Genomic DNA, 24967 nt, shown 5'->3' with positions numbered 1-24967 from the left:
GAGATAATAAATAATGGGGTGGATATATGATAGATGATTGATAGATTATAGAAACAGATAAGTATTTCATTATAATTGGCTGAAAGTCTGATAATAATCTAGATGTAAATTAAGCTGAAATATCTGCCATTCTTTCCCCTTTCCCTTCAAACTAGACTATTTGTAGAAATAGAACAAAAAAAACCAAGAATTTAAAAAGAAATGAATAGTTATGTGATCCTAGTAAATAAGAGATAATAGGAGGATTTTAGAATCTATTCATCACCATCAAAGGGAAAAATGAAAAAAGGGAAAGGAGAGAAACCAACATGTCTTCCTCTTCCTTGAGATGGCCAATGCTTCAGAGACGCTTGAAGGAGGATCACCACATTTAAGAGAGCACCAGGGTTGCATCATTGACTTTGGACCTCTTAGGTTCCCGACGTAGATACTGCCAGGACTGCTCTATGGAGACACTTTCGCCGGAGTCATTTTACAGACACCATTGAATCTATGGAATTGTGCTGGAGTATGGAAGCTGCCTTACAGCAGGTAAGAAATCAATGGCAATTTGTAAAAAAATAGGCTGTGACAGAACAAGAATATCAGAGAGGCTTCTTACTAATTTAGCTTGTTAGCTTCCTTATGGAGAAATGCACTAAAGTTTAAGAGAGAAGGAAGCACCTTCTATAAATTCTATATAATTTCCATAAATTCTGATGTGGGAGACTTGAGAGAAACATTCTAATTGAAAATTTAAATGACTTTTAAACACATTTGCATTATACCACCCTGCTTGCATGTTCATGATTAACTTAAAAAACCCTGAAGAACTTCAAACCTTCAGCATTGCATCATTTATTTTTATTCTGAATACAAATATGCAGTAGATATAGCCCATATCAAGCTTTTACCTGTTATGTCACAGAGGGAGAAATGCTTCTTCCCACTTAAAAAGCAATTCAAAGTTCAAGAGATTTCTTAAATTTTCACCATTAAAGTTATCCATGCTTTTGTTCCTCATTGGAGAAGTGTCTCTGACATCATTGGTAGAGGAAAAACAGCAGTTATTAAGAACTAAAAGCCTTTCCACATGAGCAGGGAGAAATTCACCGATGTTTAAAAGAGCAAAACTATTTGGGTTTCCATGGTGACTTGGGAGCTGGATCAGAATTTTGTTCCTAGCTAGATCTTTCTGAATGCACACTGCCTGGCTCATTCTCTGCAGAGCGGGCTGTTCTGTTTATGTACTGAGACTCCCCCTCCTTTTTGGCAAAAGAAAGAAACATTCTCTGTAGCAGGAAAACTCCAAAGAAGAAATTGTAAAACTCAAGTCAGGTAAAAGTTAACAGTTCTGTTTATGTCACCATCTTATCTTCTATTTGATACTTGCTGCACAAAACTTTATGCTTAATTTAAAAAATGAATAAAAATATTTTGTGAAATGGGAGACAAAAGTCTTTTCTGTTCCCTTGGAATTTATTTGATAAAATAGTAATTATTTTATTTTCCTACCTATTTAATGTACACAAAAAGTGCAAAATGTCTTTCCAACAAGCATGAAGATTAAAAATATTTCTCAAAATATTCTCCAAATAAAAATATAAAATTCTCTCTAGTGTGTAAGGGATTTCCAAGAAAATTAAAAATAGTATGAATATGCATATTTCAGTTTATAAAATGTGATTAAATCTGTTATACTGGTCATTCAATCAATAACTATCTAAGGTGGGATTACTGCATGCTATGTGCTGTGCTGTGGATATAAATCACATTGAAAAAGTTTCTGTCCTCCTGGAACTTATATTCAATTTAATTCATTTTGGATTAAAGTTAAATATCTTTGGGAATCAAAAGGTTTATTTAAAAACTAGGTAATGAGTGATGATAAGAAACAAAATAAAAATTAAAAATTGTTTTAAAATTTTGAATGTCAATATAATTAGATTTATTTGTTATTTCTTTATATTTATATGAATTAATAGGATCATGAACAACTCACATAAACTCTTAGGGTCTCAGACAATTATCTAAGATTCTAATTTACAAATGAATCAACCTGACTTGGAGTTTCTGCCCATGAATTTCCCCACAAAGTTATCACCCACCTGGATTCCCCCAGAAAAACCCAAAATATAGCAAATCATATACCATAACTTTTCATTTACTCCCTCTCCCATCTTAATATGTCCTTCTGGACAAAGCAATAGGTTTGAATCTAAGTCAAAAAGACCTGAGTTCAAATATTGCATCAGACATTTACCAACATCATGACCATAAGGAAATCATGTAATTTCTGATACTCAGTTTCTTTGTCTTTAAAATGGGAATGATAATCACATATATTATTGTAGTATCATTTGCAAAGTACTTTATAAACCTTAAAATGCTTGGGGAAAATGTGAATTATGGTCTAAAGGGGTTGTTCATTCCTTTTCATTCATTTTTCCATTTATATAGTTGCAGTCACATGCATTTGGTTCTGCTTTTACAATTTTTTTATTTGCATAAATTCATAAAAGTTTTTAAATATTCCACTTTATTCCTTATAGTTGATAATAATAACTTTTCCCTATTATTTCTCATTTCAGATGCTTTCAGGCTTTGCAATTTTTGCCTTTGTCGCTAGAATAAATTTCTACCAATGGTTCTTTTTGTAATGGTTTTGGATGACTTTTTTTAGGATATATTGCCAACAATAGAACTATTGTATCAAAGGATATGTGTTTTTGTTTTATTCTTACAAATTTCATTGCATACTTCTTTCCTTTTCCCAAAATGTACAAGTTTCCACCAGTCATGAATGTGTTTCACCCAAAATCAGTGAAAACTGTAGGAATAGCAGTAACAAAGAGAGCAATGATTACTTCCTATTTTTAATAGTTTTATGTATAACTAGAAAGCCAAATGAGATGGTTAATATTGCATACTATTTTAATAAATAGGCTCTACTCTCAACTTTGCTTTGAACAGAAAGCCGGGAAACAGTCAGAATCAACCCTTGTCTATACCATTCCAAAGCACTGTTGGGAATGGAGAAGGTTTTGTGAATGAGTACACCTCTGATAATATTCAGCTACTCTGAGGTCTCCAGTCATCATGTCTATATTCAGAGACAAGCAAAGAAGATATAATTTACTATTTCAGTTCAGATTAGAGGAGCAATCATTTCTCATGCTAATTTTGAAACTAACAAGCTGATTTTCTTATCTGGGGATAGTAAATACTGTATATTTTTTGAAAAAAAAGTGAAATTATGAAAGACTCGATTGAAACCAAGGATGCTATCAAACATAGAAATACCCTCAATGAAAAATTTCTAAATTTAAACTTCAGTGGTATAGAGAAATACTATCTATTTCTCCAAGTCAAATATGATTTTAAGGGTATTTTTAGTCCTCAGTTAAATTTCCCACCAATGTTTACATTGTTTGAAATCATATTCTAAAATGTCTGCTTGAGAATGAAAACCATCATTGATCACTATGGTTTCCACTCAGTTGACTAGCATTCTAAAGAGCCAGCATGAGATGGGGAATAAAGAACTAGTCATTGGAGATTCACAGGATCATAGATTTAGAGCTAAAAGGGGTCATAGCAGTTATATAAACTAATATTATTTTATAGATAAGGAGACTGAAACCAATGGAGGAAAGGTCAACAAGAGGTAGCAGAAGTGAAATTTGAACTCAGGTCTTCTAACTCCATAGATAATGCAATTTCCATTTGTACAACAGTCACTCTTAAAGAACACTCAATCCAGTCTCAACATGTAGTAGTTGTGTGACCTTCAGCAAGCCACCAAACCTCTCTACCTTGGAGTTCTTTTTCAATAAAATGGCAGCACTAACAGTAGCACTATCAATACTTCACAGGGTTGTTGCAAGGAAAGTGCTTCAGAAAACCTTCATTGTTACAAAATGAAAGGGAAAAAATATGGTGCTGGACCTGCGTTGAAATGCCAACTCTGCTACATACTACCCTTTTCTTTGGCAAGTAAATGAATTACTGATTTAATGTTTGAAACACATCTTACAAATTTAATCTAATTTTATGAGATGGGTACTATACTTATTCCCATTACAGGTGAGCAAACTGAGACAGATGAAGCTTAAGTGATTTGCCCATAACCACATAGCCAAGAAGTAGTTGAGAATGGATTTGAACTTGACACTACCTGACTTCTGTTCTGATGCTCTATTCAGTGTGGTACTGAGTTGTTAAATATCTATGGGTTTCAGTATTTTTATTTTTAAAATGAGAAAATGGGACTAAATATCCTCAAAATTACCTTTCAGCTCTAGAGCTCTTATTTCATAAAAAAAAATGAAGAGAATGAGAGAAAATGAGGAGAAAGAGGACAAGGAGAAGATGGAGGAGGTAAAGAAGAAGGAGGAAGAAGAATAAAAATAGTAGAACAAGAAGAAGCTTTCCTGAAGATTCTTTCATTGAACATAGAAATGTATGCTTACATCACAATACCTTTATTCAATTACAAAAAGCAGTTATGTTAGCTATTTGGGCAATTGACTACAAAGCATTAAACATATGAGAAAATATGTATAGTGCTTTGCAAACCCTAAGCTGTCTATAAATGCTGGCTGTTATATAAGATAAATAGCAGAATAGTAACCTGTCTTGGGACTACTTCCATCTGGACTGCATCAAAATAAGGTGAGGAAAGTGATAACAAAAACAATAGAACAAAACCCAAATCATTGTTTTCCCTTGTTCATCTCTATTTTTGATTGAGTGGCTAAGAGATTAAAGTTCCCATATTCATCCACAAGGGATGTCCAAGCTTTTATCCCTCAAATCTTTGTAATAGAGAATATCTCGTCAAATGCTTTTATAGTTACTTTATGATGGGTATTTCAGGTTTCTCCTGCTTGAAAAAAAATAAAACTGTCTCTCTAGATTAAGAACTCTGTGTTTTACTCCATTGCACTGTTGAATGCAATTGGTTGTCACGGTAAGGGACACCGCATACCAATGAAATGAGGACATAATTATTTTTACCTTTCTTAAGACTTGGAACAAACTATCACTTAAACCTTCCCCCAGATGCATTACATTTATAACAAGTTCTCTTGAAAAGGTGGCAGGAAGGCTGTTAAACTATCCACCCCAATACAGAATTGCGACATTCCCTGAGGGTTTTCTTAAATTTAAAAGCAGATAGTAACAGGGAAGAAATATGATGCAATCTGGTAAAGAAGCCACGGCATAACTCTTGGGCGCTCAGCAGTAGTTAGTTACATGCCCAGAATAGAAAAATAATCCATTAACCGAGAAGTGTTTGGAGTTGTAAAACATTTGCCCCCAGTCACCTGGATTCTATTCCTAATTCACATGCAATACAAAAGAGGGCTGTTTTGTAGGAGAAAATTAAAATGGCCATAACGGGAAAGGAGAATATCAGCCGCCCTCCCCTGCCGTCACATAGAAGTGGACAGAGGAGTAGATAGGGATATATCAAAACGTATAAATGCTCTGGCTTTCACAGCTATAATTTTTCTGCACACAATCAAAAACTGCTTGGTTTCAACACTGGGTATTTGTACATGCTCCAAATCAAGCGCAACCTCTAAGACTGAAACACACGAATGATACTAACAATAGTGATGATAAGTGGAAGGGAATAAAATAGGAATGCCATAGCAAGTCACTACCAGCAATGACACAAAAGTCATCCTTAGAACCTAGTTATGGTAATTTTGCAGGGAAATGATGGAATGTCTATAATATGAAAAAACTGAGCACTCACACAATGCCTAGAAAGGCACAAATAAGGAGCCACAATATAATACCAGAAACTTGTTATCCCATAGAAATCAGTGCTGAATCCATGCACTACAAAAACCAATCCCCAAATATCCCTAAGTACTCAACAAAATAACTCTATGGGCACCAGAACATCATCAGAGACAAACATGCTGTTCCCCATCACTTAGGCATAACATAGATCCATACAAATATAAGAGCAAAGTTTTTAATAGATGCCACCATATTGAATATTCATAACCTTCAATCTATAATCACCGGAGAATGAAAAGTTTTCAAAATACACAGAACCAGCAGAAGAAATCAAAACCACCCGAGAATTAGATTAAGTATCTATCGTTCCCATCATCCTGTCTGCTACTGAAGTTGTCTTGAAAATTTTCTCATTCAAGTTGCAGAAAATGAGTTTTTATTTCGACATTTTTATTCAATTAAAATAAAGCTATCATGTTATCCCTCTGCACTATATAGTTCAGTAAGTATTAAACATAAAAATAGTATGATAGCAATTTGTCTGCAGATGATTTCTATCTAAATTCTATCTGCATATTAGATGAAAAGAATGTGAATAGTAATGAAAGGAAATCCTAGATAATCAACCTATGCTTATGTAGCTTCTCATTTAAAAAAAAAAATCTCTTTCACAGAATCATAGAATTTCAGAGTTGTAAAGGACCATAGGCCATCAATTCCAAACTATACCTCAAGATCATTTTCCTCTAAAATAAACCTCACAAGGTCTATAGAGTTCAGAGTGAGGAAGATCTGAGTTTAAATTTTGGTTCAGATCCCTACCTGCTATGTGATCTTGGGCAAGTCACTTAACCCATGTGCCTCCATTTCTTCATATGTAAAATGAAAGGGCTGGACTCCATGGCCTCTAAGTTTCTTTCCTTCCAGTTCTAAATCTAAGATAATAGGGTCCTGTGGTCATTTGGTCTTTGCTTGAAGATTTCCAATGAAGGGGACCCATTGACTATGCCAAGAGGCATCCTCTTCTCCTTTTGTAAAGTTCTAATTGTTAGAAAGATTTCTACCTACATTGAGTATAAATATGCATCTTTGCATTTTCAATCCAAGTATAACCCTCCTTTTTTGAGACAGCCCTTTAGAAACTGGACGGTAATTCTGATGCATCCTCCCTTTCTCCAACTCAAGACTTCTCATGACAAAATATCTTCATTTAATTCAAGAGATTCTTAGATGAGATGATGAACTTCAGGTCCTTCACCATCTGTATTTCCTTCTTCTAGATTTTCTCTTTTTCCCCCCTACCAATCCTTTTTTCATGTCATTTGAAATTCTATCTTGCCAAAACATGATTTATTCATGTTTTTAAAAACTCAACATGTATAATAACTGACTTATGAAGTTAGAATCTGCCAAGAAAATCCATATTTTAATTACCGACAAGACAAGGATTTCTGGGCAGTTAATGACCAGCTAAAGAAATCACCCTCCAGGCCTTATATTTAACTAGACGTGAATGGGCATGAAATTCCCAATGTTAGTGGAGAATTGAAAAGTGAAAACCCAGTACTGAAAATGTAGTGACACATTTTATAATGAATCTTTTACTCTGAAGCTGTTTTTAAATGGTGCCACTAATATTGCTATTTGACTTCTTCCTTTGAAATTTAAGCATCAAAAAAATGGCGAATAACAATAATAAATTTATTCTCAGTGTTTCATTGGGTTTAAAACATTGTTTGAAAGGAAATATTTCTTAATTCTGAAACATAAAGTCCAAACAGCCATTTTGTAAATTGTTTTTTAAAAATCAAAGCAAAAAATTCCAACCTGGTGTTCAAGGATAATATAGCAAACCCAAAACATTGCAACTTTTTAAAATATAATATCTGTAGATACTCTTTTATCTTAAATATACTTTCTTAAAAGCATTAGTTTTTATTATACAATTGAAAAAATACTTGTTCATTTAAGATATATTAGACAGCAGAAGAAAGGAAGAATTCAAATCATAGATCAATAAAACAGAGAAGAGCTTGGAGGTTATTGCCCCATGACACCCATGTAGTAAATGGAAGGAGTTGGGGTTATAGCAGACCACTGAACACAAGGAGCTAAACTTGGAAATGGGTTCCAATTCTGCATCAGAAACTATCTCTAGGCTACAGGGACTTTCTGAGAAAGAATCAACAACAACACAATCCCCAACCAAATTTATGGAGCACCTACTACGTGTCAGGCACAGTGTCAGGCACACTGGGTAAACAGAAAGGTAAAAGAAGATCAATCAGAATCCTTACCATGAAGTGGTCAGAGCATGCACCTTGCTCTAGAGGAGCTCAGTGTAATGGGGAAAAGGACATGCAACCAGGTATATACATACAAAAGATATACCGGATGAATTAACTGGAGTCAGACTCTGAGGGAAGGTCCTTGAAGGAAATGAGGAAGGCTTTTTTGTAGAATAGGGAATTCAGTTTAGGCTTGAAGGAAGCTGGGGAAGCTGGGCGAAAGAGGAAAGAGAATATTCAAGGCAGCCAATATAAAGGCATGCATTGGGTCTGGAGATTCTATGAGCATCTTGTGTGAGGAACAGCAAAGGGGTCAGTGTCGCTGGATCCTAAAGTTATGGGGAGGGTATTAAAATATGAGGGGATTGTAAATGGAGGAAAGGATGAAGTTAAGAAGGAAGAATTTGTTTCTTTTGGATATCACATTTATTTTAATTTATTACACATTCATACATAATGAATTGTATGTATTATATTACTCTGTTACATGTTATATATTTAAATAATAAAAATAAATTATAATTTGGGAAAAAAAGGAAAAAAAGAAAAGTTTTTAAAAATCAAACAGAAGGGCAGTCAGCTGACCTCAGATATTTCCTAGCTGTATGACCCTGAGCAAGTCACTTAATTCCCATTGCCCATCCCTTGACATCCTTTTGTCTTAGAATCAATACTAAGACAGAAAGTAAGGGTTTAAAAAATAAAACAGAAGATTTTATATTACTTAAATTCATAGATATTTCTATTTCTATTATTTATACATTTTATATTTCTATTTTTCTATTTATATTATCTTCAGGATCAACTAGAGGTAACAAGCAGAAATAACGGTTTATTGAGTATGAAAATGATATGCTTGGGTCTGCATTTTAGAAGGGGCACTTTCATAGCTGATGGACTGGAGGGAGACTTGAGAGAAGATCAATCAGAATCCTTACCATGAAGTGGTCAGAGCATTCACCTCAGTAGAAGCAGAGCCAGAGGAGAGATGTTCAGAATGTACAATTGGCAACAGATTGGATATGAAAAAAGAGAGAGAATGCAGTGCCACATATGACCGAGAGAGATCTGGGAGAATGATGGTATCCTCAACTGTAAAAGGGAAGTTAGGAAGATGAGAGGCTTTAGAAGGAAAGTTCTTTTTGGAACATGTTGAGTTTAAGACTTAGAACTAAGTCCAAATTCAGTAAGGTGAAACCTCTAGATGAGTCAGGTTGGGCTAACAAGATGCCTAAGCAAGGGCAAACCACTCCAAATAAAAGTAAGTCATAGTCTAATGGGGAATACAGCTATGTAAAAATAAAATAAACCCAGGATAAATCAGAAATAATCAAAAGGCAGGAGGAACCAGCTTTAAGGAGTATTGAGGAAGGTTTCTAGTAGAAAGCAAAATTTAATTGAGACTTGAAGGAAGCCAAGGAAATTTGGAGGGGGAGATGAGGAAGAAGAGTATTTCAAGAATGAAGGCTAGTCCACGAAGTCATGGAATTGGGAGATAGAATATCTGAAAGGATGCTAGAAGTATTTTTCAGAAATGTATCTAATGAATAAGGTGAAAAATCTCTGTAAGAATACTCTAATTAAGTTGGTCTCATTTCCCAATAAAGTTCATACCTGAGCAATGGCTTGTTCATTTCTTTTCAAAGTTTATTTTTTAAGAAATAGGCACAGAAGACAAGTTTCAACAAACAGGAATTCTTCACAGAATAAGGTTGACTTTTAAAATAAGTTTTGTGTGATGATTACAGTGAGTAACTAACTCCAATAGGATATGGGGTTGGAGGGAGACAATGTCCACAGAGCACATTATTTTTTTTAAAAATCATGAAGTTATGAAATCAGTCCAGTGACTGATTTAACTTGAACTCTAATCTACTAGTCAAGCTTAATTAATTTCTCATTTAATTATGCACTCATATTGATCAAGGTTTCTCCACAGTTAGTTATGCATTATTAATATTATAGGTATCAACTCTTGCTCCCAAGTACGTTTTCAAAATAAAATTCTTGAGCTTGGATACTTTTTTAGAAATCATGACAAAGTAATTCTATGAATATATTATTGATTGTGTAGCACTGATAAATGGCTCTCAGAACAAAATGTGCTTGTTTTAAAGAGGTATATTTCTTCTAAAAATGGATGTAATTTTAAATTATTTTGTTATAAAAAGACATACCAGTAATCTCTCTGTGTTGCTCTCTGTGCTTATGTGAACAATGCTCATTTTACAACCTTTCCACCCCTTACCGTAATTCATAATATTCACAAATGCTATAATGCCACTAGTCTCCACTTGTTTTTATCTTTTAACAGGCTAAAAATGGATATAAATTAATAACCTAGAAACAGATCTGGGTCCATGTACCTATTTATGAAACTGAAAATTGAACATGGTTTAGATAGCTTTTTATTTTTCATAAGCAAGATGTGAAAATTCTTGAAAAAAGTTTCCGTATAAATTTAATTATAGCCTAAGTCACAAAATATCCTCCATTAAGCAAAGATCTGTCCTATCTGTGAAGCTATTTTTGCTGAAGAAAAGAAAGAGGATCAAGGAAGAAAGGGACTGATTTTTTTCAGCTCAATCCACAAATAAACAGAAGTTATAAAATACCTACTATGTGCCTAGCATCTTACTAGATGCCAGGTAGTTAGGAATGATAAACCCATAAAAGTTTATCCTCAAGTCCAGTACTCAAGACATTAACATATGAACCAATTAAGAAAAACAAATTTCTCCCTCAGATCTTGATGCCTGTATTTTAAATTACATATCAACTCCTAAATTGCTACAATGAATTACTTTAAATTCCTAAGGCAATTTAACATTTTTTAAAGTTTTTATCTCATCTTCTGAGTTCATTACATCATTATGACATAATAGATTGAGCAATGGCCTTAAGAATCCGGAAGATAGAGGTTCAAGTCTTGAATTTTACATATAGCAGCCCTGTGACCCTTGCCATGTCCTAGGGGTTCTCGGTCTTTAAAAAAATGGGTGGCAGAACAAACTGCCTGGGTAGAAAGAGTGTCTTGATCAAGAATTTCTTACAACAACACAATCACAGGTCTAGCAAAAAAAAAAAATGAAACAGATTCCCATATTAGAATTTACATTCTTCAAGGGAAATGGTATAAAGAACTTTTCACTACAAATGGGATGACCACGGTTTTTAGCTACAATTTTGCCAACTATCTCTCTGTGTGAGGATGAGTACATCCAATGCAGGCTTCTTGGGGAGAGGAGTTGTTTCAATTTTGTATCATCAATACCTAGCATGATGTCCTGGATATTGTAGATGTTTAATAAACGTTCTCAGTTTTGAAAATCATTCAGATGCTTGGATGAGCCTCACTTCATAAATCTGCCAAATGAGAGTCTGGGAAAGGGTGATATATAAGGAATCTCTCAACACTAAAAATAGATTATAGATTTCTTTGAATCTAGAACAGTGCCTTTCATTTGGTACATGCTCAATATATATTGGCTGATTTGATGAAGGTACTAATTTACAGTATTGACAATAATTGCAGTAGAAAAAAGAGAGATCCACGTGGGTTGGAGTCATCACACACTAAATGGATTTATTGTCTCCCTCCAAATAAACACTAGGAAGAAGGTGAAAATGGATTAGCTTCTAAATTTTCAGAACATGAAAAGTCATTATTAAAAACTATTTGTTATTTCTGAATACGCATAGGATAGCCTCCCTACAGTAAATAGTTAGAATGTCATCCTAACCCACCATGGGCTACATGAAAACAACTCATCCATCATAGATGGATCTAATTAGACAAACATGTCAACAGGGTTTATGGATCGTTTTAACATTTTGTCTTTCTTTTCATTCTTTTTACATCTAGGTTCCAACAGTGCAAATAACAAACCCCCTGAAGTGGTTGCCTATATTCAGATCTGAATGACTCAAAGTTATAATTATGTAAAATATGGTCATTGGTTCCAGCCCAGTGGAAATATGTAGCATGATCTGAATAATATGCTTACTCGAGGGGATTCATTATTTGCACTAATTGGAACCTAGGTGTATAGAGTAAATGCTGACCTTCATGGACCAAGTTCAAGTTCTGAGGAAGTAGCGATTTGTCATTTACTCAGTAAGCCAATCTACTCAACCATCAAATTAATTTTGTGCTGGGCTTCTCAAGAAGAATTAAGAAGAAGCTGAAAAATGATGAAGGCCTGGGAGAGATGACATCTTAGGAATATGGAATGCATTAGAAATAAAATACTGAGTACAATCTGAAGTGAGTAAAACATAAATAAGATCAATTAGAGAACATGTTGCATCAGAAATTCATAGGGACGTCAGAGCCTGATATTTCAGGATAATTTTTAAATAGATGTAATACATGATACAAGCAGATGAGCAAATAATTCTTTCCTAAGTGATAGCAATGGATTTTTAAAAATTAAATGCAGCATTCAGGGAAATTGAACTTGGATATCAAGAGTTATTGAGCCACCCTTTCACAGAACCTAAACTCCCTGCCTGAAATAAATATGAGTGAAGCTTGAATATGTTTATATTTTACTTTTCTCAAATGTAAAATGAAATAAAAATCTTAACAACCTAATATGATGACAAACACACAGCCAAATTGAAGGATCATAAGCCAACTATTTAATTCAGTTTCATTTATCAAGTTTCTATTAGGTGCCTTCTTTGAGTTAAGCATTCACTTTGCTGGGCTAGGAAAGCAGAGCAAGAGAAAAAAAAGTCAGATCCCCAAGAAACTTAAATTTCTAACTTTTGCAAGATTGTTCTGTGGAAATCTGGGGTTTGGGTGGCAAGGCCCCCCTTATCCCCTTTCCCATTTGCCCCCAGTATTATTTTGTATTTGTATGTCTCCATAAGCATTCTTCCTCCCACAATTACTTAAGCTCCTTGAGGACAAGGGTCATTTTTCAATTTTGTATCTCCAGTTTCTAGCACTGGGGAACATGATGATGCAAGACCTGTGATTTGATTACAGTGAGTAAATTCCCTTTATTAGTACAGATGAATAACTGTTCTGTAGCCTGAAATTTTAGTCAGTTACCTGGGACATTGAGAGTTTACATCACCTTCCCATAATCACAGAGCCAGTATTTGTCAGCGGCAAGTCTTGAATCCACCTTGTCACAACTCTCAAGCCTGGTCTCTCTCTTCTACTATGTTGTCTCATCTGACACACAGTCAGTACTTAATAAGTGCTTGTCAAAGCTTTTTCCTAAAGAAGAGCTGGGAAAATTCACCTCCTTCACTTCTTCGCAGAGTTTGAGTATCATGAATATGGAATATTGTATATTTATACCAACATTAATTTTGTAAAAATATTTTTTCTTATTAGAGATAGACTGACTGATGGGGAGGGAAGACAGGTAAATTACAAAGATGAAGGTCATGTAGAAATAATAAATCAATAATTTAAAAAGAAATATTTATTGAATGAATGAATGAAAAGGCTCAATCATTTCTAATTAGGCTATTTCTTCATTGATATACATTTGGAATTAAATGACTTCTGAGATCCCTCTAAATTGTGAGGTTATCTGATCCATCATTTTGTTAGGGATGATTTTTCAGGTATGTACCATGGATTCAAGCCTATTTTGTTTAGACTTTCTTTTCTCCATCTCATCATCCCCTAAAACAGTGATCCAAAATATGGCATAATGGATGAACCCCTGAATTGGGCATCAAGATATCTGGGCCCCAATCCTAGACACATCCTCTACAATCACCACCCCCATTTGCAGGTTAGGAAAGTAATTAGTCTTCTGACTCTAAGACTCATACCTGGAGAAGAGTAAGGAGGGTTTGGCTAATTTTCCCAGCTCTACTGCTAACTGATGATGTGACCTTGGGCAAAGGACAACTGAGTCATTGCTATCTATGTATTTACATAGATATGCATGTATGCACATACATGTTTGTGTACCTACATACACAACACATATGGGCATAGGAGAGTCAGCATGGCCTTTTGGATAGAGCTGACCTTGAAGGCAGGAAGACTTAGGCTCACAGTCTCTTATCTCTGACACATGCTGACTGTGTAATGCTGGGCAAATAATTGAACTGCTCAACTATCTACACCAATTCCCTAAGACTTTAAGAAACAAAGAAGATGTTAGTCTATGTTGGTAGAAGGCCTAAGCCAATGAAATAATGGATCCAAACATTTCCCAACATAATAATATATGTAATACATGTAACATATCATAAACACTTACATATATGGTCCCTTCCCATGTACATATATACACACATGTATGCATGAATGAACTTATGAATATGAAGTATGGGTATTCAAGTGTATATTTATCTAAACATTTTATGCAAAAATATACTTGAATGAAAAATTAAATCCTTATTAATATTTTCTAGGCATTGCATATAATAAATATAATATATATATATATAATATGACAAAATAGATTCATGAAAATACTAGGATCTTATTATTTCCAATCAATTTAAATATTAAAATACATATTTGTATACAAATATACAGCATATATTCACGTGTATATATGGATAGCTAACATACAGCACTATATTTATGTTATATATGCATGAATAAAAACCCTCACGAGTACTTATAGTATAGTAGGTAGTGTTTAATACTAATTTTATATTCATTTTTTCCTCAATAGTGGTTGAAAGTTGAGAGGATAATAATAAGATTGAGAGTATTTGACAAAAGGGTAGACTTTGAGAATTCCTATAGAAAATTTTTTTATCAGTACACCGCTGTTATTGACTTCAGGTCAGATCCTCAAACTAATAACTATGTATGTCCTAGGCATTCATACATAGTTTGATGGGCAAAAATATGATCAAAGGGCAGCAATAATAGAAGAGACTTTCTCCATTGGCAGTGTCACCCTTTTCATGCCACAATAGAATCCTCCACCTGGCAATAAATTCCAGAAAGACCAGTGGAATGCTATGATAATCTTGTGTTTGTTAACTCCGTCACTTACTGTATTTTCTCTAATATATTCTTAGATGAAAACACCTAAATCCATTTTCACCAGGGTCTAAATAAACCAAATTAAAATAAAGGATACTATTAAAGGCCAAATGAACTAATGCTGGCATTACCGGCTAGAACAATGAAACTCTGTAGTTCATTAGTTTTGAACATAAAAAGCATATTACTATCCAATTTCCATGACTATTTCAAAATATCATTAATGAATTTGCATCCAAAGTATTTGCAGGAATTTACTAACTTGGCTTTTATGACCCATTAATTGCATCAAATACAATTATATGGAAAATGAATTAAGTGGTAGTATATTCAAAAATAAATAATAATTTTGTTTGCTACCCAAGTGTGAGGCCATATTTTTTTCTTAAGGCTTAATTTCAGGTATAAATATAATTATATACAAGAGGCATCATGAAGCAATGAATAGAATACAAGACTAGGTGTAAGGAACATGTAGGATTGAAGACCACTTCTAAAACCTACTAGTTTGGTAAGGAAGTCAATGAACTGTTCTCGAACTGCAGAGAATATTCTAATACCCAAGTTGCTGAAAGCGTATGATATGAATTCATGAAGGAATTTCCCCTACCTATAGAAAGGATTCTCTAAAATCCAAGTTATAAGAAGATCATGATACAAATTGAGAGAGGAAACTGCCAGTGAGACAAAAAAGCACATCCTTAACCTCTCTCTCTCTCTCTCTCTCTCTCTCTCTCTCTCTCTCTCTCTCTCAGTCTCTCTCTCTCTCTCTCTCTCTCAGTCTCTCTCTCTCTCTCTCTCTCTCTCTCTCTCTCTCTCTCTCTTTCTCTGTCTCTCTCTAGAGATAGATAGATAGATAGATAGATAGATAGATAGACTTATATTAGATAATGTTTATCAGTAACATTCACAAATCACTTTGCATGAATCATTCCAAAATAACCTTATGAAATAAGTGCTATAATATTATTGCCATTTTGCCATGAAAAAAATAACATTTTTTTCTCTGTTGTATTACTTACTTGCAAATTAGAAAAGCAGCTGTTTGATGAGTAAATATCCATTCAAAAAATCAAGAAGAAATAAGCTTTCTTTCCTATTTAAGGTTCTTGTTCTTACTTTCTGTCTGGTTATATATATATATATATATATATATATATATATATATATATATTCCCCCTACCCCCAACCTCTCTCTTTTCAATACAAAATAACTTTTAAAAGCCTTCACTCTCTCCTCCAGTGGTTTTTTTCCTACTCAACTCCATCAAATATAAATTAGGAGGAGGCAATAGGAAACTAGTAACTTCACTGCTGAATTGGCATTGTTTATATTGGAGATGTCCTGCATCCCAATGGAGCACTTCATTGATTTTTTTCAAATCTAGATTTTTTTTAAATGTCTTAGAATCAATATTAAGTAGTGGTTCCAAAACAGAAGACTGGTAGGAGCTATGCAACTGGGATTCGATGACTAGTTCCAGTTCACACATCTATAAGACCTTGTTTTAAAAGTGGTAAAATTCTATTTATAAAGTTTAAAATATATAGAATTCTCAATGCTGAATAAAAGAATCCAAGCCTCTAAAATTATAATAAACTCCAATTCTAAAAAGAAACTGTAACAAGTAAGAATGGAGCCCAAGTATAGCCTAGTTTGTATCTCAAATGCTTCCAAGACAACATACTAACAATACTTCTCTCTGGGAACCATCTTGTAGTAGAAACAACATTGGAGTATTTCATCTTACCCCATCCTCAGATGACCTGTCAATAAGTCTGGAGGTGATTTCTCTCCTCTCCTCCTCTTGCTGTTCCAGTTTGAAATTGCAATACAATAGTACTCAAAATTGACGTCAAAATTATCTTTTCTCTATTATGAATCCATAATGTCTCCAAAAGCAATGATGCATAAGCCAGGAATATGATTAACAGATGGTATCTGAAAATTGTCATGAGGCAAGTTAAACATTTACTCTTCAAAGTTAATGTTCAGGCACTCAGGAGAAGTACAAAAAAAAAAAACACCTTTTAACATTGGTCTTTGTGGAAAAACTGCTTCTTGGACAGGGAGGGACTGTGAAACATTTGTTGCTAATAGTGCTATAGAAGGAGCCAGGATTGTAGGTTATCCTCTTGAGCTATTCACTTGAAAAACAAAATATAAATTTATTTACTATTCTGCATCCATGTACGGGTTAATAATTTCCATTGAGTTGGTTGCTTTTCCAGATAGCTTGTAAGCAATTCAGTCCAAAGGACCTGATGGGTTAAGCTTCAGTTGCCTAGTTGTCAGATGAGTGCATTTCATTAAACTAGTATGTGCCAAGACTGTGCTGAACTATGCTAAATGAGAATTTGTCCTATAATTACTGCCCCTATTAAATACTTCATAAATAGTATTATAATCATCATTAATAATAATCCACATTGATTTAACACTGATTTGCAACCAAATTCAACCAAAATAATTCAGTACTCTGAACAGATCTACAATCCAAACTGATATGGGTAGCCCCAATCATATGAGCAGTATCTCATTCTTTCCTTCCATTCCTGTCTGACTCTTGTCCTTGTCCTTTCCACAAGTTAACCACAGAGGATTCACCCAGTGTCCTATGGGACTTTTCCCTTTCTCTTAAGGCTACTAACTTTTCAAAAATCTATTTCAGTGATGCTATGATAATTCTGTTTATGATGTATTACTATCTGTTCATTGCCCATCCTGCCCTCCCCATTGCCCTCAGGATGCTGTTCATTATCACTACTTCAGAAATCATGGATTTCAATGTTGCAATTACATGAAATCCAATTTGTCCTCCACCAAATGCCGAAAAGTGGCCAGGACCTACCAGGGTATGGTTTTTGGTTAATAAACTCTTTAAAAAATGCAGAAGCATAATTTGATGTTCAGCTGACAACATCATTCTTATGAATTGCCTGTAAACTTTAAACAACCAGCACATTTCCATGCTAACCTTCTTATTTTTACAACATTGCCCTGTTATTTCTGAATTTTCCCTAGTAAGACATTTCTTTAATTTCATGTTATCTACACATTCTCTCTCTCTTTTTTTTGCATTTTATGTCCTTTTTTTTGTTTTTAATTAGCATTTCAAAATCTCTCTTCATCTCCTGTACCAGATGATCCCAGAGCATTAGCATTTCAATAGCATACCTTTAAGGTTATAGAGGTTTTATATTAAATACCAATTAACGTTTCTTTTCACAATCTCAAAAACACCTAGTTTGGGTGAAAAAAAAAAGGTTTCATCATAAACCTTAAAATTATGGGGCACTTTAAAAATATCTTCTAACTCTCCTACCTAACAGTTGGGTAAGGTAGGGAACTGCAAATGTAATCTGCTTCAATATGGTCCTGAAATTATAAGGATCCACTTTCAAATGTTATGGTGTTGCTGGCAACATATGGTGTTTTTTAGAAGTGTGATATGTTTCCTTTGCATTCAATTAAATGCATCTTCTTTAAAAAAAAACTGACTTGGGATTCATTACTTGGGATTCATTTCTTATTTTAAAATTCAGTTATAGTATTTCATTGAACTACCTCAATACATATTTTCAAAACAGAGGTAACTTTAAAAAGATCAGTTTTGCAACATTATGAAGGATCCTATATAGAAAATTAGCTCCCCCACATACAATGTACCCTCTTACCCCAAAGAAAAATCTGAATGGGCTAAATAAAGCAATGTGTCCAATAACATAGCATTGCCATGATTCTCTGATTTTCAGAAAAAACATTGAACACATTTTTTCACACTTAGTATGTCCACTGATCTTCATTGGAAATGGCAAATTGTTTTACTTTATTTTATTATTTAATTTTCTTTATTTATTTTCTTTATAAATGAGTTATCTGGGAGCTTCTTCCTCAAGATAGCATAACTGATTACAGAGGGAGAGACTGTCATGTGTTTACTACTATATCAAAGAACAGAAAAACATACACATGAGAGTTGCCAAAAGAGAAAGGTTCACTATTGCTGAAAGCACTGATTGTCTCTAATGGATTCTCCTAGTGGAAATTAGGGTAGGTGGACAGCATAAAGTCACAGACACTTTTAACTCTGAAGACTTTTCCACCTCACCCTCAAGATGACTCCTCCTTTGGTTCTTCTGATTGCTGAGTCCCTGGATCAGACCACCAGCTCATGAGATTCCCAAAGCTTCTCTCCTCCTCAGTATATGGAATTTTCCATCTCCTACTCAGTAGCTGTCTCCTTTCTTCATACTCCTTTTATTATTTCTCCTATTAGAATATAAACTTTGTAAGGTCAGGGATTTTCTATTTTGCTTTCATTTGGATCCCAAGCACTTTCCACAGTATTCGGTATTGTAATGGTTAGAATGGTTTGTCTAAATTATGAGTAAAAAAAATGTGTCACCGTTTACATGAATTAACCCTTAAATCACAAGATTGTTAGTAGCTCAAATAGCTTTATTAATAAGATAAATATAATGAGAGGGAAATATAGAAAGGAGAGAAAGAATTTCCTAGCCAAACAACTCAGTTTTTGTCTCTGAATCTCAACTTCAGAAAACAACAATCCCCCTCCCCCAGATTCTTGCTGGGTCTCATTTTATAAATACTTACTACACCCACTAGCTGTTTTATATCACCTCCCAGGAACCAATCCCAGTTCCACAATTAGCCTGGCACCACTCAGGGGGTAATGCCTGAGGGATCAATTTCGTGGTTGCTGACTGACCCAAATTCAAAACAAATGGAAGGGAAGTTCAAATCTCTGATTGATCAAATCAACACACAAATTCCCTTCTCATAGTATATAACATGCATTTAATCAATGTTCTGTCTATCTATCTATCTATCTATCTATCTATCTATCTATCTATCTGTCTGTCTGTCTATCATCTATCTATCTATCTATCTATCTATCTATCTATCTATCTATCTATCTATCTATCTATCCATCTGCCTGTCTGTCTGTCTATCCATCCATCCATCCATCTATTTTGACTTAGAGTTGTAAAAGACTATCAAGATCATTTTTCCAATCCTCACCCCACCACCCCCACCTCCTTTTAATAGGAACAAGCTAGAAGCAATCAGAAATAGAATATAACAAATGCAGAACGGTACAATGTAGACAATCTAAACTCAGGTGCAAATGCAACAATAGATTTTAAACACAACATTTTTGAAAACTGACTATTAGAATTCATCTATGTGATACAGTAGAAATTGTATTGGACATAGAAGTCAGAAGATCTGCATTCTGTACTTTGAGCCATCCCTTACTAGGCATTAAGCACAAAGATAGATGAGTGTGCACAAAGACACTTGTGCATGAAGGAGATTTAAGTGGAAAAGTCGATGCACAGAGATAGTCCCACTCTCTCAGCGTTGGAAGCCTGGGTCCAGTGGCACGAAAAGTCATTACACCTGGAGACTTCCTCAGCTGCATTGGATGGCCATGTTGTCTTTTGTGCTCCAACACACCCTAAGCACTCCACAGTGCTTTGCTGCGTCGCCCTCTCAGCCATTGAACCTTCTTATTGGTTTCTTCCGTCTGTTCAGCCGAAGCAGTCTTCACATGCTGGGTGAGCAAAGCCCTAGTTCACCAGGGGTCGACGACCCGATGGCTACCCTTGCAAGGTTTGGCCGGACTATTCAAGCCGTTGCCCGGGGTGTGGCCACTGCCTCATGCTAGCAGCTACTGGGAGCCACAAGTGAAAGCTGGGTGTCAGGTGGGGGTCAGAGGCTGGAGAGCTGCCCTAGAAGGGCATGACAAGCCCTCCATACCAATGTGCTACCCCTCCCTGAACACCCCATACACCCCAAAATAGAGATTAAGTGGCTTGCCCAGGGTCACACAGCTACTGTCTGAGTCTGGATTTGAACTCAGCCCATCCTGACTCCTGGCCCAGTGCTCTATCCATTGATCCACCCAGCTGCCTCCTGAGGTGGTGAGTTCAAGGCATTAAGCAAGTATTTTGTTAAATACCTACTATCTATCAGGAGCTTTGCAAGGCCTTAGAGACACAGAGACTGAACTAAAATGGTCTGATTTCATGGTGCAGGAAGGGGTAGAAGATATGTGTTTCCATGTACATAGTGATGTATTTAAATTAGACACAAGATACTTTTCTAGGAGGAGACATTAGCTGCTGCTTAAAGGTTCAAGAAAGGCTTTACATGGTAGGTGATAAGAGCCCAGTCCAGTAGGAAATAAGGGATTTTAAGACAATTGAGAAAAGAAGTCTTTTTAAGGGATGAGGGATGGCCAAACAATCATAGATAAAGCATCTCATCTTTCAGACTCAGCTTCCTTGTTTGCAAAATAGGGCTGATGATGATAACTGCTCTGCCAACCACACAGGGGCAGTTGTGAGCATCAATTGAAATTATGTGATGAAAGGTCTTGGGAAACTGCAGCATTACATAAATGAGAGGCAGAGTACTGGAGGAGGAAAAGTGAAAATCATGGGATTAGAGAAGACTAGCAAGCAAATTCTAACTCAAGCACTTATTAGCTGGGTTTTACCTCACTGTACCTCAGTATTTTCACTAAATGGGTAGAAAAATGCTTCTATACCTACTTCATAGGGTGGCCTTAACAATCAAAATGAAGATAAGCATTTAATGTATTATGGATCAATTTCAGTTGAAATGGATAAATGCATGTTGTTCAATTCATGTGAAAGATAGTTGTTTTACCAGGCAGCTGCTCTACAAAGTACTCCTGTGAATTGACCACAGGGGACACTTAGAGCTCTGATCAGCCTGTCCTGATGGTGGACTCTTAATGGTGGACGCTTCTAGGTAGAGGTTATTTGTAGTTAAAAGGTACCAGCCCAATGCCCTCTTTCATTGCTTCCCCTAAGGCTTGTCCATTTGAAATCTAGACACCTCAATTTTACCCCTGCCCTTTGAGAAAGCCCAATACCAGGCACACCTGTTTGGGGCTGAACTATAGACCTTAAAGTGGTTGGGGGACCCTCTTTGGGTGATATTACTGGACATAGTGAAATGCTGAGTGTTTTTATTTGATTTAGAAGCTTCTCCTATTTTATTAAATTAGTCCTCTCTCAGGAAGCCCATCTCTTAGTTTGATCCTTTCCTTTGTATTTGTTATAGCGGACAGCTCCCTGATACCCCAGCTGCTGGCTGCAACCTCTTTGCCACCTGCTTGCAATTTGTCTATGCATGCTTACTGTACCAAGTTCTCCAGAGGGTATAAAAGACCCCCAAGTTCTGTCATTTTTCGGAGGATAATCTAGTGCAGTTAGCCTCTCAAAGATACTGGTGGTGGCCAAATAGTAGACACTATCTCTCTCCTGATTAAAGACTTGGTTTTTCTAACTATTAAATAAATAAGTAAAGATAAATAAATAAATAAATAATTACATAATAAATAACTCAAAATACTAAATAATTAAATAAATAAAATAAATAAAAATATAAATAATAAAAATGAATAAATACGTCTTTTTTCCAATTTAACAGGCTCATGTAGAAATATCTCTCTGAAATTAGCCTAGTGGTATTTGTACCCTTCACCCTAATAGTTTGGCAACAATGACTCATATTTCTGCAAAGAAGGTATTCTACCCATTCATATTTGCTTCCAAAGGTCTTCTTTTAAGTTAGACCACAAAGGATTCAGAATGCCCCAAATCACAAATTTCAGAGTTGGAGAGAAATACAGGAAACTCAATACCAAAAAAGTAATTCTTCCTTCTCCTCCTTCTACTTCTTCTTGTTTTCTTTTTCCTCTTCTCCTTTTTTCTTCTCCTTTTTCTTCCTTCTCCTCCTTTTCTTTTGCATTTATATAGTTTTTAAGGTTTGCAAATTGATTTACCTGTTTTATCCCTGTTGATTCACACAACAACCTTGAGAGGTAAATGCTATTATTATTATCCTCATTTTACTGATAAGGAAACTGAGGTTGAGAGAGATTAGGTGATTTATGCAATTCCAGAGAGCTAGTAAGTATCTGAGGCAAAATTTAAAGTCATGTTTTTCCTGACTACAAATTCAGGATTCTATGCCCTGTGCCAACCAATTCCCTTTTCTTAGAAGGGAAATTCACTATCTCCTAAAGTTGTGTTGGTGAAGATTTGGGATGCCTGTGAGCATCCTCAGGGTTCCTCAGCTCTCCCTCTCCACTGTGCCAGAGGTCATTTTTTGCATGCCTCATCCCTCTGCATAGCACTTTCTCTCTCCATGGTCAAGGGGTGGGGCTCACAGCTGGCTTGAAGGTACAGTTTGGGCATGTGATTTCTAAAAGGTTCACCAAAGGTATCCCATTCAAATTTCAGAAACCTCAGTGAGGTTTTATTTTTTTGTCCCATGAAATCAAACCTAAATTTGCCTGCCTCTCTCTCTGCCTGTCTCTGTGTCACTGCTCCATGCCTCTTTGTGGCTTCCCACACTCTTTCCCTCTCACCCTTTTCTCACTTGAGTTTTTTTCCTGATTATTTACCTAGCTTGACCACCAAGGAAGAGAAAGTTTTGTAATCCACCAGCTAATAGCACATTTCAAATAAATGCCTTCTCAATTTAAATGATTTTAAAAATAAATGTATCACTTTTTCTAGAATGGCCATGTCTCTTCTGCCACAACTTATGTGAAAAGGCAGCAATCTTTTTCAATGAGCTTGGTTATTTGGTCAATGTGAGTATTGTTAATTTTTTATGTTTCATAATTAGTTAATAAGCCTTTACTGAGTGTGTATGAAATTATGCAGTGCAATCAACTAAACAAAAAATTCAATCCTCTGCTTTTTTACCATCTGAACCTAATACTGATCAATGAAAGCTAATTATTTTGCTTTATTAACCATGGGATGCAGGAGACAGCAGGTGTACTCAGCTTATAATGCCTTAGGTATCTTAATAAAAATAATGACATTATGATAGTTAACATTCATATATAGTTATATATATATTAATATTTTAAAGTTCTTTACATCTATCATTTCAATTCAGTCACACAACAATCCTGTGAAGAAGATATCTCCCCCTCACCTTTTTCTTCTTGTTATTTTTATTCATATTTTACAGATGAGGAAACTGAGCCTCAGGAAGCATTTGCCTCTCTTTTGGTTATGCAATTTGTTTTAGGGCAGGATTGGAATCAAGCCCAGATCGATGTGTTTTACAATGCTCTTTTACTTCATGATCTCTCTTTAAAAAATGATCTCTCTTAAATTTTTTTCTTTCATTTTGCTATCTCCTGAACCCATTACTTCCTGTCATCCTGTTGCCACACTCTAAAAATTAGAATACCACAAATGACCATCAACTTATATTGAAATTCTTGTCCTGGGTCAAGTTATCCTGATTCATAAATGACATAATTCATGCATACTCTATCTAGTCAGCCCTAGAACAAATTATCCTTCACGTCTTTAAGTCTCATGAAAAATCCAACATGGCTATTAATTTCTCTGTGTTCCATTGTTCCTACTCTCTCATATACTCCCTACTATCTCTTACTCCTGCTCTGTACCTCTTATAGAGAGAGAACCATAATCAAATTAAGCCTACCATTATTTCTGACTAGCATGTGTCTATCATTTCCTTTATGGTTGCAATTCCCTTCTCTGGGACTTCTGAGAACAAAATGCCCTGTCCAGACTGGTTTCCAAATATCCTTCCTATAAGAATATAACTTTAGCAAAATATCTGGGTATAAAAAATACAAAATTTTGATATGTATTATATAACACATACAAAAAATACATATACATTTCTATATATTACCAACAATGTCCTGTAAGAAGAGCTAGTAAGAGATAACCCATTTAAACTGACCATAATTAGAATCAAATACCTAGGAATATATCTGCCAAAATTAACCCAGAAATTATATAAACATAATTATAAAATATAGAGAAATTTGTCAAACATATAAGAATATGAGCCATTCCCTGAATGATAAAGTATCAAAAGAAATAAATAGATAGTTTT

At 35.0% G+C, this 24967-nt stretch overlaps 1 protein-coding gene across 4 annotated transcripts in view; it reads right to left on the bottom strand.

The window, feature by feature from the left end:
- Positions 1 to 24967, bottom strand: part of NAALADL2 (N-acetylated alpha-linked acidic dipeptidase like 2) — a 1419153-nt gene that overhangs the window by 1273321 nt on the left and 120865 nt on the right. Inside the window, exon 1 of one of the 4 annotated variants that reach the window (XM_016424650.2) lies at positions 16758 to 17292. The exons of the other annotated variants lie outside the window; for them this stretch is intronic. The gene's annotated coding sequence lies outside the window, so the exon portion shown is untranslated. Of the gene's footprint in view, positions 1 to 16757; positions 17293 to 24967 lie in introns of those variants that run through there. 4 annotated transcript variants of the gene reach the window in all.

The sequence above is a fragment of the Monodelphis domestica genome, chromosome 8 (assembly GCF_027887165.1).
Source record: "Monodelphis domestica isolate mMonDom1 chromosome 8, mMonDom1.pri, whole genome shotgun sequence".
NCBI lineage: Eukaryota > Metazoa > Chordata > Mammalia > Didelphimorphia > Didelphidae > Monodelphis > Monodelphis domestica.
The sequence above is the reverse complement of the archived record's forward strand: the minus strand, read 5'-3'. Positions and strand labels throughout refer to the sequence as shown.